Source organism: Spinacia oleracea, chromosome 4 (genome assembly GCF_020520425.1).
Source record: "Spinacia oleracea cultivar Varoflay chromosome 4, BTI_SOV_V1, whole genome shotgun sequence".
NCBI lineage: Eukaryota > Viridiplantae > Streptophyta > Magnoliopsida > Caryophyllales > Amaranthaceae > Spinacia > Spinacia oleracea.
In genome coordinates, this window is record NC_079490.1 from 170,450,729 (window position 1) to 170,462,264 (window position 11,536).

Here is an 11,536-nt window from a genome sequence, read left to right on the forward strand (position 1 = left end):
GTGAAAATCTAGATATGTGTCTTACGTACCATTTTATGATTCACAATATGACATCAATCTTGATCTTAATACGGAGTACAGTTATACGATACTGACCCGATTCAACATATAATAATAATTAGATGATAAACCATCTTTCATCTTTCATCTTTCATCTTTCATCTTTCATCTTTCATAATTTCTATTCACATATCCTTACACACTGAATATACAATCGTTGTTAATAAAATGACAAACTCATGGAAGTTCATACTCCGTATAATTTTATCAAATACGAAGTAGTAAGATTGATTATAGCTCAAGTCACAACTTTGACAACATTGCACACATCTTATCACTTGACCAGCTTGTATTATGGCTTTTAATAAGTACTCCTATTATGTTGCCCCAAACACATAAAACATTAAAACCTCAAGTCGAACTCAAATTGTTGAACTTAACTTGAAAGCAAATGCTTTATTGTAAAGAAATTTTCAATAGATGTCCAATAATTTCTTTTATATTCATCCCTTTACCTAGCTAGTTTGATATAAAAACTAACATACAATATACTTCATCCGTTTCGAAATAACATGGACATTTTGACTTTTCGAAAATGATAAAGGTCGCAACATGCGACCTATAAGCCGTGTCACACTGATGACATGGCATGCTTATGTGTCATGATTTAAATTGGGAACCAAAATATTTAACATATATAATCTATTATTCATGTTTCAAAAAAAGGTAGGAAAATCTTAATATTCTAATTTGTTTCCTTCTTTATATCGACTACGTTATTTACATATTTTCATAGTAAAAATATTGAATTGATAGTAAAAATATTCGGATGACACATAGCCTACGTGGCGCCTATATGTACCAATTAAACTGAGGCATGTAAGATTGTGACAACTAAATGATGTCGCAACTTGCGACCTTTATCATCACCCTTGACTTTTAATACTATTCACAAATTTCAATTTGACTATCATTTGTGATTTATGGGTAAGGAAAAATATAGTTGTGTGGGTCTTGTTTGATTTGTTTCGATATGTACTTTCGGAATATCAACATTTAATAATTTTTACGAATACAAAATTAGAGATATTAATGTCCAGACATTTACATTGGCAATTGTAAAAAGGTAAATTGTCCTCATTATTTCGAACTGGAGGGAGTACTCTGTAATAAACAAATGTTTAACAGCTCGCTTGTTTTTTGTCATTTTATGTTCCTAGTTAATGTTTTTAGAAAATTTAAAACAAAAATATAAAAACAGAAAAAGTAGGTCCCAGTCTGTATTATTTTTTGTTTTCAGTTTTATGTTTCTTAGATACTCCGTAATTAAAAACAAACCACACACACAAAAAATTCAGTTTTTTTGTTGTTGTCAGTTTTTAAAATCAACATAGTTATTATAGTTATGGTTGTTTTTTAGTTCATGATTTAATCTAAAACATGTGACTTACAATATCATAAAACTAAAAACTGACAGTGACACCGAATGAGCACGTAATTTTAACTTTTTCATTATTGGTTTTCAAAATTAACATTATTATTCCATGTATGACTAGCTTTATGTTCAATTATATCAACATAAATCACGTGAATTTCAAAATCATAAAACAAAAATCAGAAAACTATTGAACGTGAAACTTATTGTGCACAAGCTCTCATTCTTAACCATTATTGAAGAACCTCCTTGACACCGATATTTATTTATTTTACCACATTCCTCTTTTCAAGTTTCTCAATTATATGTTTAAGTTGAGTTAGGATTCGTTATACTCGACTTATTAAAATCTGGAACCACTCAAGCTCCATTAATTATGAATTGTCCAAAGAAGGAATGCACATTATGAATCCATGGCGCGAATGCCGTGAAGCACACATTGAAACGTCACTTCACTGTCATTTTTGTAATTACACAAAAATCTTGTAATTACTTTTATAGAAATAATAATAATAATTGGAGTTCGTTTGGAGTGTACACAACTTTCATTATTTGGGTAGTTCAATTTGTATCGTCTAGATTTGATCTACGTACTCTTTACTATGGAAACTTGACAATGACTATAGAGAGAAAATTCCAATATATTTCAATTAATTTGTCGTCAACTTTTGGAGTTTGATAATTATTACTAAAAACTTTGTACAAATTCATAATGCATTTTGTTTCATTTTGGGGAGTTTGAAGCTCATTTCTGATCACCATTTCTAAATCATTACACCCGTGATTATTAAATGGATATATAAGGCGCTTGTCGCTCCCTAATGTTCTATTCACTTCCTACTTAAACTCACTTATCTTTTTAAAAGTTTTCTTAAAACAAAAGTTTACTGTAACTAGAAAATTAAGGTACATATAGAGATGGTATAAGTTATTAACGGAGTACTGTACTAATCATTTAGAGATATATTCTTGGAAAAGTCTGTCTAACATTTACTACGAAGTAGTAAAATGTCATATCACCTGACACTTCACTCACTTTCTACCCAACTTGAAAACGAGAATGGTTTAACAGTTCATAAGTATCAGCCGGTCTGATAGAAACAAAGATTGTAATCATTAGTCGTCATTTAATAATCCCTTTATTCTCTTTTGTTTGTTAGAATTTTTCATGTGAATAGGGAGAGACTTTGATCGTGACTCGTGCTTTATTCTCTTCACCTGACATGACCTGATTTTTCTAGTTTCTGGATTGATCTGGTATGATGTTTACTGTACGTGTTTTTTTAGTCTGATCTGATTTTTCTGATCTGATCTAATAAGCAATGAGAATAATGTTAATAAAACAAAGCCTCATTAAGTATTTGTCGATTTATATTAGATTAACGTGAAAAAAATAAGGGTGAGGCATAATACAACAAATATGACATAAAAAATGTGAAGATGGTGTTTTGGTGTGGACATATATTATACGGAGAATATACATGGGTAAGAAAAGGCCGGGAAAACACGCAAATGTGTCAAATTCACAAGCATTTTCTTGTGATTATGATTTACAAAAACATTTATTTGTATGATTATGATTTAAAGATTCTACAAAAACATTTTATCAATTTATGAGACATCAAAATCTAAAATAGAGACAAAAAAAGAAAATAGTAGGGCCAAAAGTAAATAGTGAGGTGTGTGAAAGATGGGATGAGAGATGGGATATGAAAGGAAAAAAGAGGCAACCATTAATAAAATGTCTATGCTTCAAAGTATTAAGATTAGAGGGGGCACAAACACAATGGGAGTTGGGGAGCCTTTTTTGGATGTTTGCTCTTAAAATTTAGCACATGGGAACAACAAGTGGGTCTATTTATATAAATTTTTTTACGCCATCTTTTCACGTTTCTTTCCTTTCCTTTTTTATCCATTTATTTTACACTTCGTATTATGTATTGTTACTAATTTACTACGGAGTACTCCTCTCTCCTTAATACTCGCACCGTTTTGACTTTTTGCATTATTTATATAATTTATTTTGACCCTATTTTATTTCTAGTATATGAAAACAAATGTTAGTATATAATATATTATTGGCTTCATCTTAATATATAATTTCAAAATAATAATATTTTTATAAGTTAATACGGAGTATGTAGTTAAAGATATTAATGGTCAAAGTTATACATAGGCATGGTCCCCACTTTTCATTATCGCGGGAAAAAGAATAAGATACATGATAAAAATTATTATTATCGCGGGAAAAAGAATAAGATACATGGTAAAAATGTGTTTTGCCAAATGCAAAATAAAATAAGATACATACCATAAAAATAAACACCACATTAATGAAAAGTGATAATAAAAATAAGGCAAATTTGTCAAAAACAACCTTTTATAACCATTTTTTTGCAAAAAACATCCTTTTATAATTTTTTTTGCAAAAACAGACCTAAAAGTAAACATAATTTGCAAAAGGCAACCTTTTCCCATTTTCAGGCGTTGACCCTCAATTCTCCGGTTTGACTTGGCATGTGACGGTCACGTGAGGCCGGTTTTTCTTATTTCCACCCTTTTCCCTCCATTTTTCCTCCCATACAAAACACACTCCCTTAAAACCTTAAAAAAAAAAAACTTCCGAAAAGACAAAAAGAAGGTGAAGGAACGCCATTAATGAAGCTCTGCAAACAATGAACCTCCATTGAATGTTGTAAGTCATTCAATTCCAAACATCACTTTCTTCAACTATTTAAAATGATGTTTAATTTCCATTTTTGGGTAAAAATTCTGAACTTTTGCACTCATTTTATTCCGTTTTTGGCTCTGAATTTTCTTGCTTTGCTGTACTTCAATGGCACTACCCAAAATAGGAAAGAGGGAAACCACAACCACATCTAACTTGCTTCAAAGGTGCCATGGTCCTGCAATTCCATCAACAAAACATAACCAATTCACAAAATTGGGGGAAAAACCCTAAGTTTCCTACATTAAAATTAGGCAAAATTAATGAACAAACTTACCAAAAATTAGTGGTTGAGTGTCGAAAATCACTTAGTATAGAAGCAATCTACCAATTCATGCAAATGATAAAGAAAGAAGAGAGGAAAAAAAATTTGGTGGAGGATGAAGAACGAGGATGAAGAACAGAGAGAAGGCTGTAATTTTGGGGTTTTATTTTGGCTCCAAATGGGTTTAAGTGATAAAAAGGGAGGGAAAGTGATGCCATAAGTAAAACCGGCCAAGTCAAACCGGATAATTGAGGGTCAATGCCTGAAATTGGGAAAAGGATGCCTTTTGCAAATTATTTTTACTTTTATGTATGTTTTTGCAAAAAAAATTATAAAAGGTTTTTACAAAAAAAAAATGGTTATAAAAGATTGTTTTTGGCAAATTTGCCTAAAAATAAACACCACATAATAAAATAAGATACGGAGAGAACCATAAGTTCCATAAGGACTAATAGATAAAAAGTTGCTAAAATCGTATAACGTTGTTCTTGTTGGTCCGAAGTTTAAACTCTCCGGTAATTACTTTTATGTTTTATGGGTGTGTCTTATTTATAAGATTTTCAGTTATTTTTTTGATCTTATCTCATATGAATTTATTATAACTTATCGAATTTTCTTTTAGATATAAATTGTCCTTGAACAATTCTTATTTTTTTTTCTGAACATATTTGAATTAATTTTTTCCTGAAATATGTGGAAAAATGTGTGTTCTATTGTAATACCCCGAAATTTTTAAACTCGATTTATTAAAATTAATAATATTTTATTAACGTAATTTCGTTTTAATTATTAGAAATAATTTAAAAATTTCGTTATTTTAAACGATTTTACGATTTATTTTAAACGATAAATTTATAAACGAAAATTTATTTATTTTTCGTTAACGATATATTTTACGAGACTTTGTTTTAATTAAACATTTCTATTTTTAGTAATTTCCAAAAATAGAAACATAATTTCTGAATTTTAGTCAACCATGTGAAATTACGAAAATGCCCTTGGAGCACCAAGATTCCATTTCCCTTTCTTCTCTTTGCTCTCCACGTACAAAGCAAGAAATGCAGAAATTTCTTCCTTCCTCTCCTTCCCTCAATTCTGTCTTGATTCATTTCCTTGTTCCCCAAGGATTTCAGCTTCTCTTTCACTCTACTTGACTATACAAATCAATCCTAATTCCAATTGAATTTTCAACATCAAAAATCAGAGAAATTAAAACCAATTTTTTTCTCCCTTTTGCTCCTGCTCCGTGCGAACCACCACCACCCTCAGTGGCTGTTGCCACTGAAACCACCACCAATCGCCAGCTCCTCCACCATCTCAACACCATCGCACCACCATCATCCCTCACCTCTCCTGCTCTTCCCCTCCCACGCACTCCCCTGCCTCGCTCTGTCTTTTCCCTTTTGCGGCACCACCAACGTCGCGCCACCACTCCCAACCTCCCCCACCACCTTGTAAACCAACTCCCTCCCCCACATACTCCGACGAACTATATAGTCGCCGCCCAGAACCGCCCCAAGTCACCACCACCAATTCCCCTGTTTCCCCTCTGTTTCGCACCCCTTTCCCTTCCCTCGTGTTCTTCCGCCGCGAACCACCATCCCCATCGCATTTCCGGCGCTTTCTTGCGCCGCCGTGCTGCCCAGGTTTCGGCCACCTTCGGCCGAACACCACCCCCCCCTCACACCCCTTGCCTTTCTCTCCTCCTCACTCGCACCTCCCTGCCTTCTCGCTCCTCCGTGCCCAGCCATCATCTCCGTCGCGGCTACCTCTGCTGTGTTGCGGCGCTGCGTCGAAGGCCACCACCCAACCACCTCTTGTCTTCATCCTCCTTGCCTTTTCGTGCCCTGCTCTCCCCTTTTTTCCTCGTGCTTCCCCTGCCGTGTTTCTTCTTCAGAAAACAAGTTCCTTTTAGGAACTTTGTTTTCATTTACCCCTCCAGCCAAGGCCCAATTCTCTTGGCCCAAAATTTTCAATGTGAGTTGGTTATCTTGCCCAATTACTTATCAAATTTAGATTTTTTTTATAAAGTAAATGGTTGCTTAAAATAAAATAGATTTTTAATTGTAATTTAAAATATATATATTTCGACAGAGTTTTGGTTTAAATAATATTCGTATAAAATCGATTTATGAAATATGAATTTAGATTGAAATTTTGATTAATAATAACATTTTCGTTAAAACTATGAAATTATAATTCGTAAATTCAATTATTTATAAACTTAATATAAAGTATTAATTTTAAAATATTAATCGTTTAATAACTAATTCAATTATTTAATATTTTGAAAGAAATTGGACTCGGAGTTCAGGAAGAACGATCCATCGAACAGGAAGTATAAACTACGGTTGAGGTAACATCTATTGCTAACACCCACAATCCCCTTATGAACTGTGTTTTATGAATTTATGAAATATGTTTATAATGATATGTTTTAATGGATTGTGGGATATGAATTGTGTTTACAAAGTGTGTTTTATGCATGATGATATTCAAATGTGTTTATGAATGATTTTATAAGAATGATGAGTTACGAATAAGATACGAAACATGATAAATAAAAGTGTAACCGGTTCTGGCAGTTAGTGGGGTTACTATTTCTAGGTCGTGCACGTACCGCCGTACCGTGGGACACCCAACAAGGGAGAGTGCTCCTTGAGGGTTACCGCAAGCTAAAAGAGAAACTACTTAGGTACGGGCGTATGTCCAACAAGGGAGAGTGCTCCTTGAGGACTATCGCAAGGTGGGAGACGTCCCGCAAGGCTAACTTGTCAGTTACCAAGTAAAAAGAAGGTTTTAAGAAAGATAATGGGAACTATCAAAGTTTCAAGTTATAAATGATGTTTTATTGCATTTATGAAAATGTTTTACTATGTTCTATTCTCCCTGATTGCAAAGTAAATAAAATGAATTGAAATGAGTTTACGCTGTTAGGGTAGTATGTTACTGGGCCTCGGCTCACGATGTTGCTTTTGTTTTAGGTACGAAGAAGATCATGGGATGCCTTAGAGTGAGGATGCAACCATCAAATTCACGATCGATGTTTAGTAGAGACAATTATGTCATTAGTAATAAAGGGATGTATTAATTAAACTCTAAGTTTGATCTCATGATTTGAGTTAGATTTTAATACTAATATTAACCAAATGCTAAAAGTATTTATTATTAAAGTTTATTTAGTAATTTAAAAAGGTTATGTCGCCTTGTATTTTCCACGAGGGAAATACGGCAAGTGACGCTCCGACTAAATTAGGGTTTCCGCTGCTAATTAAAGATAATTAACCTAATTAATGGTGTTTAGAAGTCGGGGCGTTACAGTTTGGTATCAGAGCCAAGGTTCTGGACCATAAGTGCTAAAACTTACGGGTTTTGCACGTAATAAAATTCAATAGGTTTTAAGCGAAGAGTTTCAAGAAATAAGTTAAAAAGAATATGTTAAAATCAATTCAAGTTAAAATGGAATGAGTGTGAGTGTAGGAACGGGATTAAAGGGATTTATTCTCCTGTTATTTATGTTTTCCTGATTGAATATATTATGCGAAATACCGATTGTCGAGGGCATTAACGATGCCATGAACGAAGCTCACAACAAGCGCAACATTCACGATGGCGCCAACATTGGTATTATTTTATTTTATCTCTCTCGCTTTGGATCCGAACTTCCCATGTTTTCATGTTTATCATGTTATGAGTTTCCTACCTTAGACAGACTAGGCAAAGTTTAAGCATTACTGTTTTCTTGAAAGAAGTTAAGTTATAGCACGGTGCGAACACAAAGATTTTGTGGATATGAATTGTTTTGAGGAATTTTTATGGTTATGGAATCTTTAAGGATAGTATAAATGTTTAAGTATCAAGCGAGCATAAGGTTGTATTTCACGAGTGGTGGATCACTAATTAAGTTAAGGTTATTATAGGTTTATAGTGTTTAAATTATGAATGAAATTGATTCTAGGGTTACCTTCCCGTGTTATCCATGATAAATATTTTGGTGTATAAGTACAAAAGTCTAGTATCTAAAAGATGATTGATATGCCTCTATTAAGGAAGCTAAGAAGTTATACATAAACGTTATGAACCACATGAGTTAGGGTAGAAGACCCGTTTTAGTTGACATATGAATAAGATTTTGAGGATTTTATCAAAAGGAGTTATCAGGAATTAGTATATCAAAAGATTGAATGATAGAGTATCGAAAGAGCATGAGTTTGTATTTCGTAAGTGGTGAATCAACAATTAAATCGAGGTTTAAAGCATTGAAGTTACGATTGAAATCGATTCTTAGATTACCATTCCGCATAATTTATAAGGATTATTTTTATGTATTTATCTGAAAGGATGTTTGATAATCTCCATAAAGAAAGCTAAGTGAGATAATTTAAGGTTTTGCAAAATGTTATGGGAAAATATGTTTTGTGGTGATCGAAAAGACGAAATTGAGTTTTGCATATAAAGCTTTGAGGATTCTACCAAAATGAGTTATCAAGAATAAGTCTGTGTATCGGGTTGATGATATCAATGAATGTTATGAAATTCGAAATGAGTTATGAATGATTGAGGAATGCAATGAAATTGAGAATAAGAAATCGACAAAATGACATGTCTATAAAACCAGGTAGTCTGAACTAAGTTTTCTGGAAGATAGATTGTTTCTGAGAAAGGCACATTTGATGACTTAGCATTATCCGCGAAATACGAGGGTTGTCTACCTGAAATACTAAGAATAAGTAACGATCGAAGTCGTATGTCAAACGATGTATTTTCTGTCACGTGATTGACTCGAACCCCTGCAACGAATGTAGTCAACGAAGTTATTCAACGTAGAAGAAAAGAGCGGAGATCGAAATCAAAACGAATCGAATAAAGAAAGTCAACGAAAAGATTCCTGCAGCAAGGAAGCTCAAGAACAAACGAAAACGCAATATCTCCAAATAGTCGCCTAAGAATGATATAATGTACGAATCGCGATGTTTTATGTAAACGTGTTATGAATCAACCATGCTCGTGTGTTAGATCAAATGATTATAATATGAATGTTATGCTTATGTTGAAAGTGAAATTTCAATTTTTGAATTATGATATACTTTATGGATTATGTTTATGATGTCATGATTGCATTGGTAATAACTAATCTTTTTACATGGAAGCCGCCTTCGATGGAAGTTCTCCTGAGCTCAGAGTACGAGATTGTTATAATAAATAATTTTTACAAATTACTTGGCTATTAAAATTGTTAGATAAATATTTATTTTCATTATATATCTTCAAAATTATAATTTTGCATTAAAAATTACTATTTTTGGTGGAAAATATTTTTCAAACGGGATCTCACAAAGAAAAATGGGAGCCTAGTCTACGCTAACAAGTTTGCCCTTTTTTTTTGTGTTCTTTGCTCCTCGATCCTATTTTATAAAGTAAAGTAGAGATACAAAAGACGATGGCGGAATATAATTGACCTTAATGACGATTAAGATCAACATATAATTTTGCCCCTTTTGTATTCTTTACTCTTCGATTCTAGGTCTCGAGTTGAAGCGGAGTCATTAAAAAAGATGGTGGAATGAAAGCTAGACATTGTCGGAATTGGAATGAAATCGTGAGATCTTGGTTTTAAAATAAAATATCGTACTTTTATTCAAATATATTCGACTTTCAACAATCAATTCAAGTTTCGAGGACGAAACTTTTTCTAAGGGGGGTAAGAATGTAATACCCCGAAATTTTTAAACTCGATTTATTAAAATTAATAATATTTTATTAACGTAATTTCGTTTTAATTATTAGAAATAATTTAAAAATTTCGTTATTTAAAACGATTTTACGATTTATTTTAAACGATAAATTTATAAACGAAAATTTATTTATTTTTCGTTAACGATATATTTTACGAGACTTTGTTTTAATTAAACATTTCTATTTTTAGTAATTTCCAAAAATAGAAACATAATTTCTGAATTTTAGTCAACCATGTGAAATTACGAAAATGCCCTTGGAGCACCAAGATTCCATTTCCCTTTCTTCTCTTTGCTCTCCACGTACAAAGCAAGAAATGCAGAAATTTCTTCCTTCCTCTCCTTCCCTCAATTCTGTCTTGATTCATTTCCTTGTTCCCCAAGGATTTCAGCTTCTCTTTCACTCTACTTGACTATACAAATCAATCCTAATTCCAATTGAATTTTCAACATCAAAAATCAGAGAAATTAAAACCAATTTTTTTCTCCCTTTTGCTCCTGCTCCGTGCGAACCACCACCACCCTCAGTGGCTGTTGCCACTGAAACCACCACCAATCGCCAGCTCCTCCACCATCTCAACACCATCGCACCACCATCATCCCTCACCTCTCCTGCTCTTCCCCTCCCACGCACTCCCCTGCCTCGCTCTGTCTTTTCCCTTTTTCGGCACCACCAACGTCGCGCCACCACTCCCAACCTCCCCCACCACCTTGTAAACCAACTCCCTCCCCCACATACTCCGACGAACTATATAGTCGCCGCCCAGAACCGCCCCAAGTCACCACCACCAATTCCCCTGTTTCCCCTCTGTTTCGCACCCCTTTCCCTTCCCTCGTGTTCTTCCGCCGCGAACCACCATCCCCATCGCATTTCCGGCGCTTTCTTGCGCCGCCGTGCTGCCCAGGTTTCGGCCACCTTCGGCCGAACACCACCCCCCCTCACACCCCTTGCCTTTCTCTCCTCCTCACTCGCACCTCCCTGCCTTCTCGCTCCTCCGTGCCCAGCCATCATCTCCGTCGCGGCTACCTCTGCTGTGTTGCGGCGCTGCGTCGAAGGCCACCACCCAACCACCTCTTGTCTTCATCCTCCTTGCCTTTTCGTGCCCTGCTCTCCCCTTTTTTCCTCGTGCTTCCCCTGCCGTGTTTCTTCTTCAGAAAACAAGTTCCTTTTAGGAACTTTGTTTTCATTTACCCCTCCAGCCAAGGCCCAATTCTCTTGGCCCAAAATTTTCAATGTGAGTTGGTTATCTTGCCCAATTACTTATCAAATTTAGATTTTTTTTATAAAGTAAATGGTTGCTTAAAATAAAATAGATTTTTAATTGTAATTTAAAATATATATATTTCGACAGAGTTTTGGTTTAAATAATATT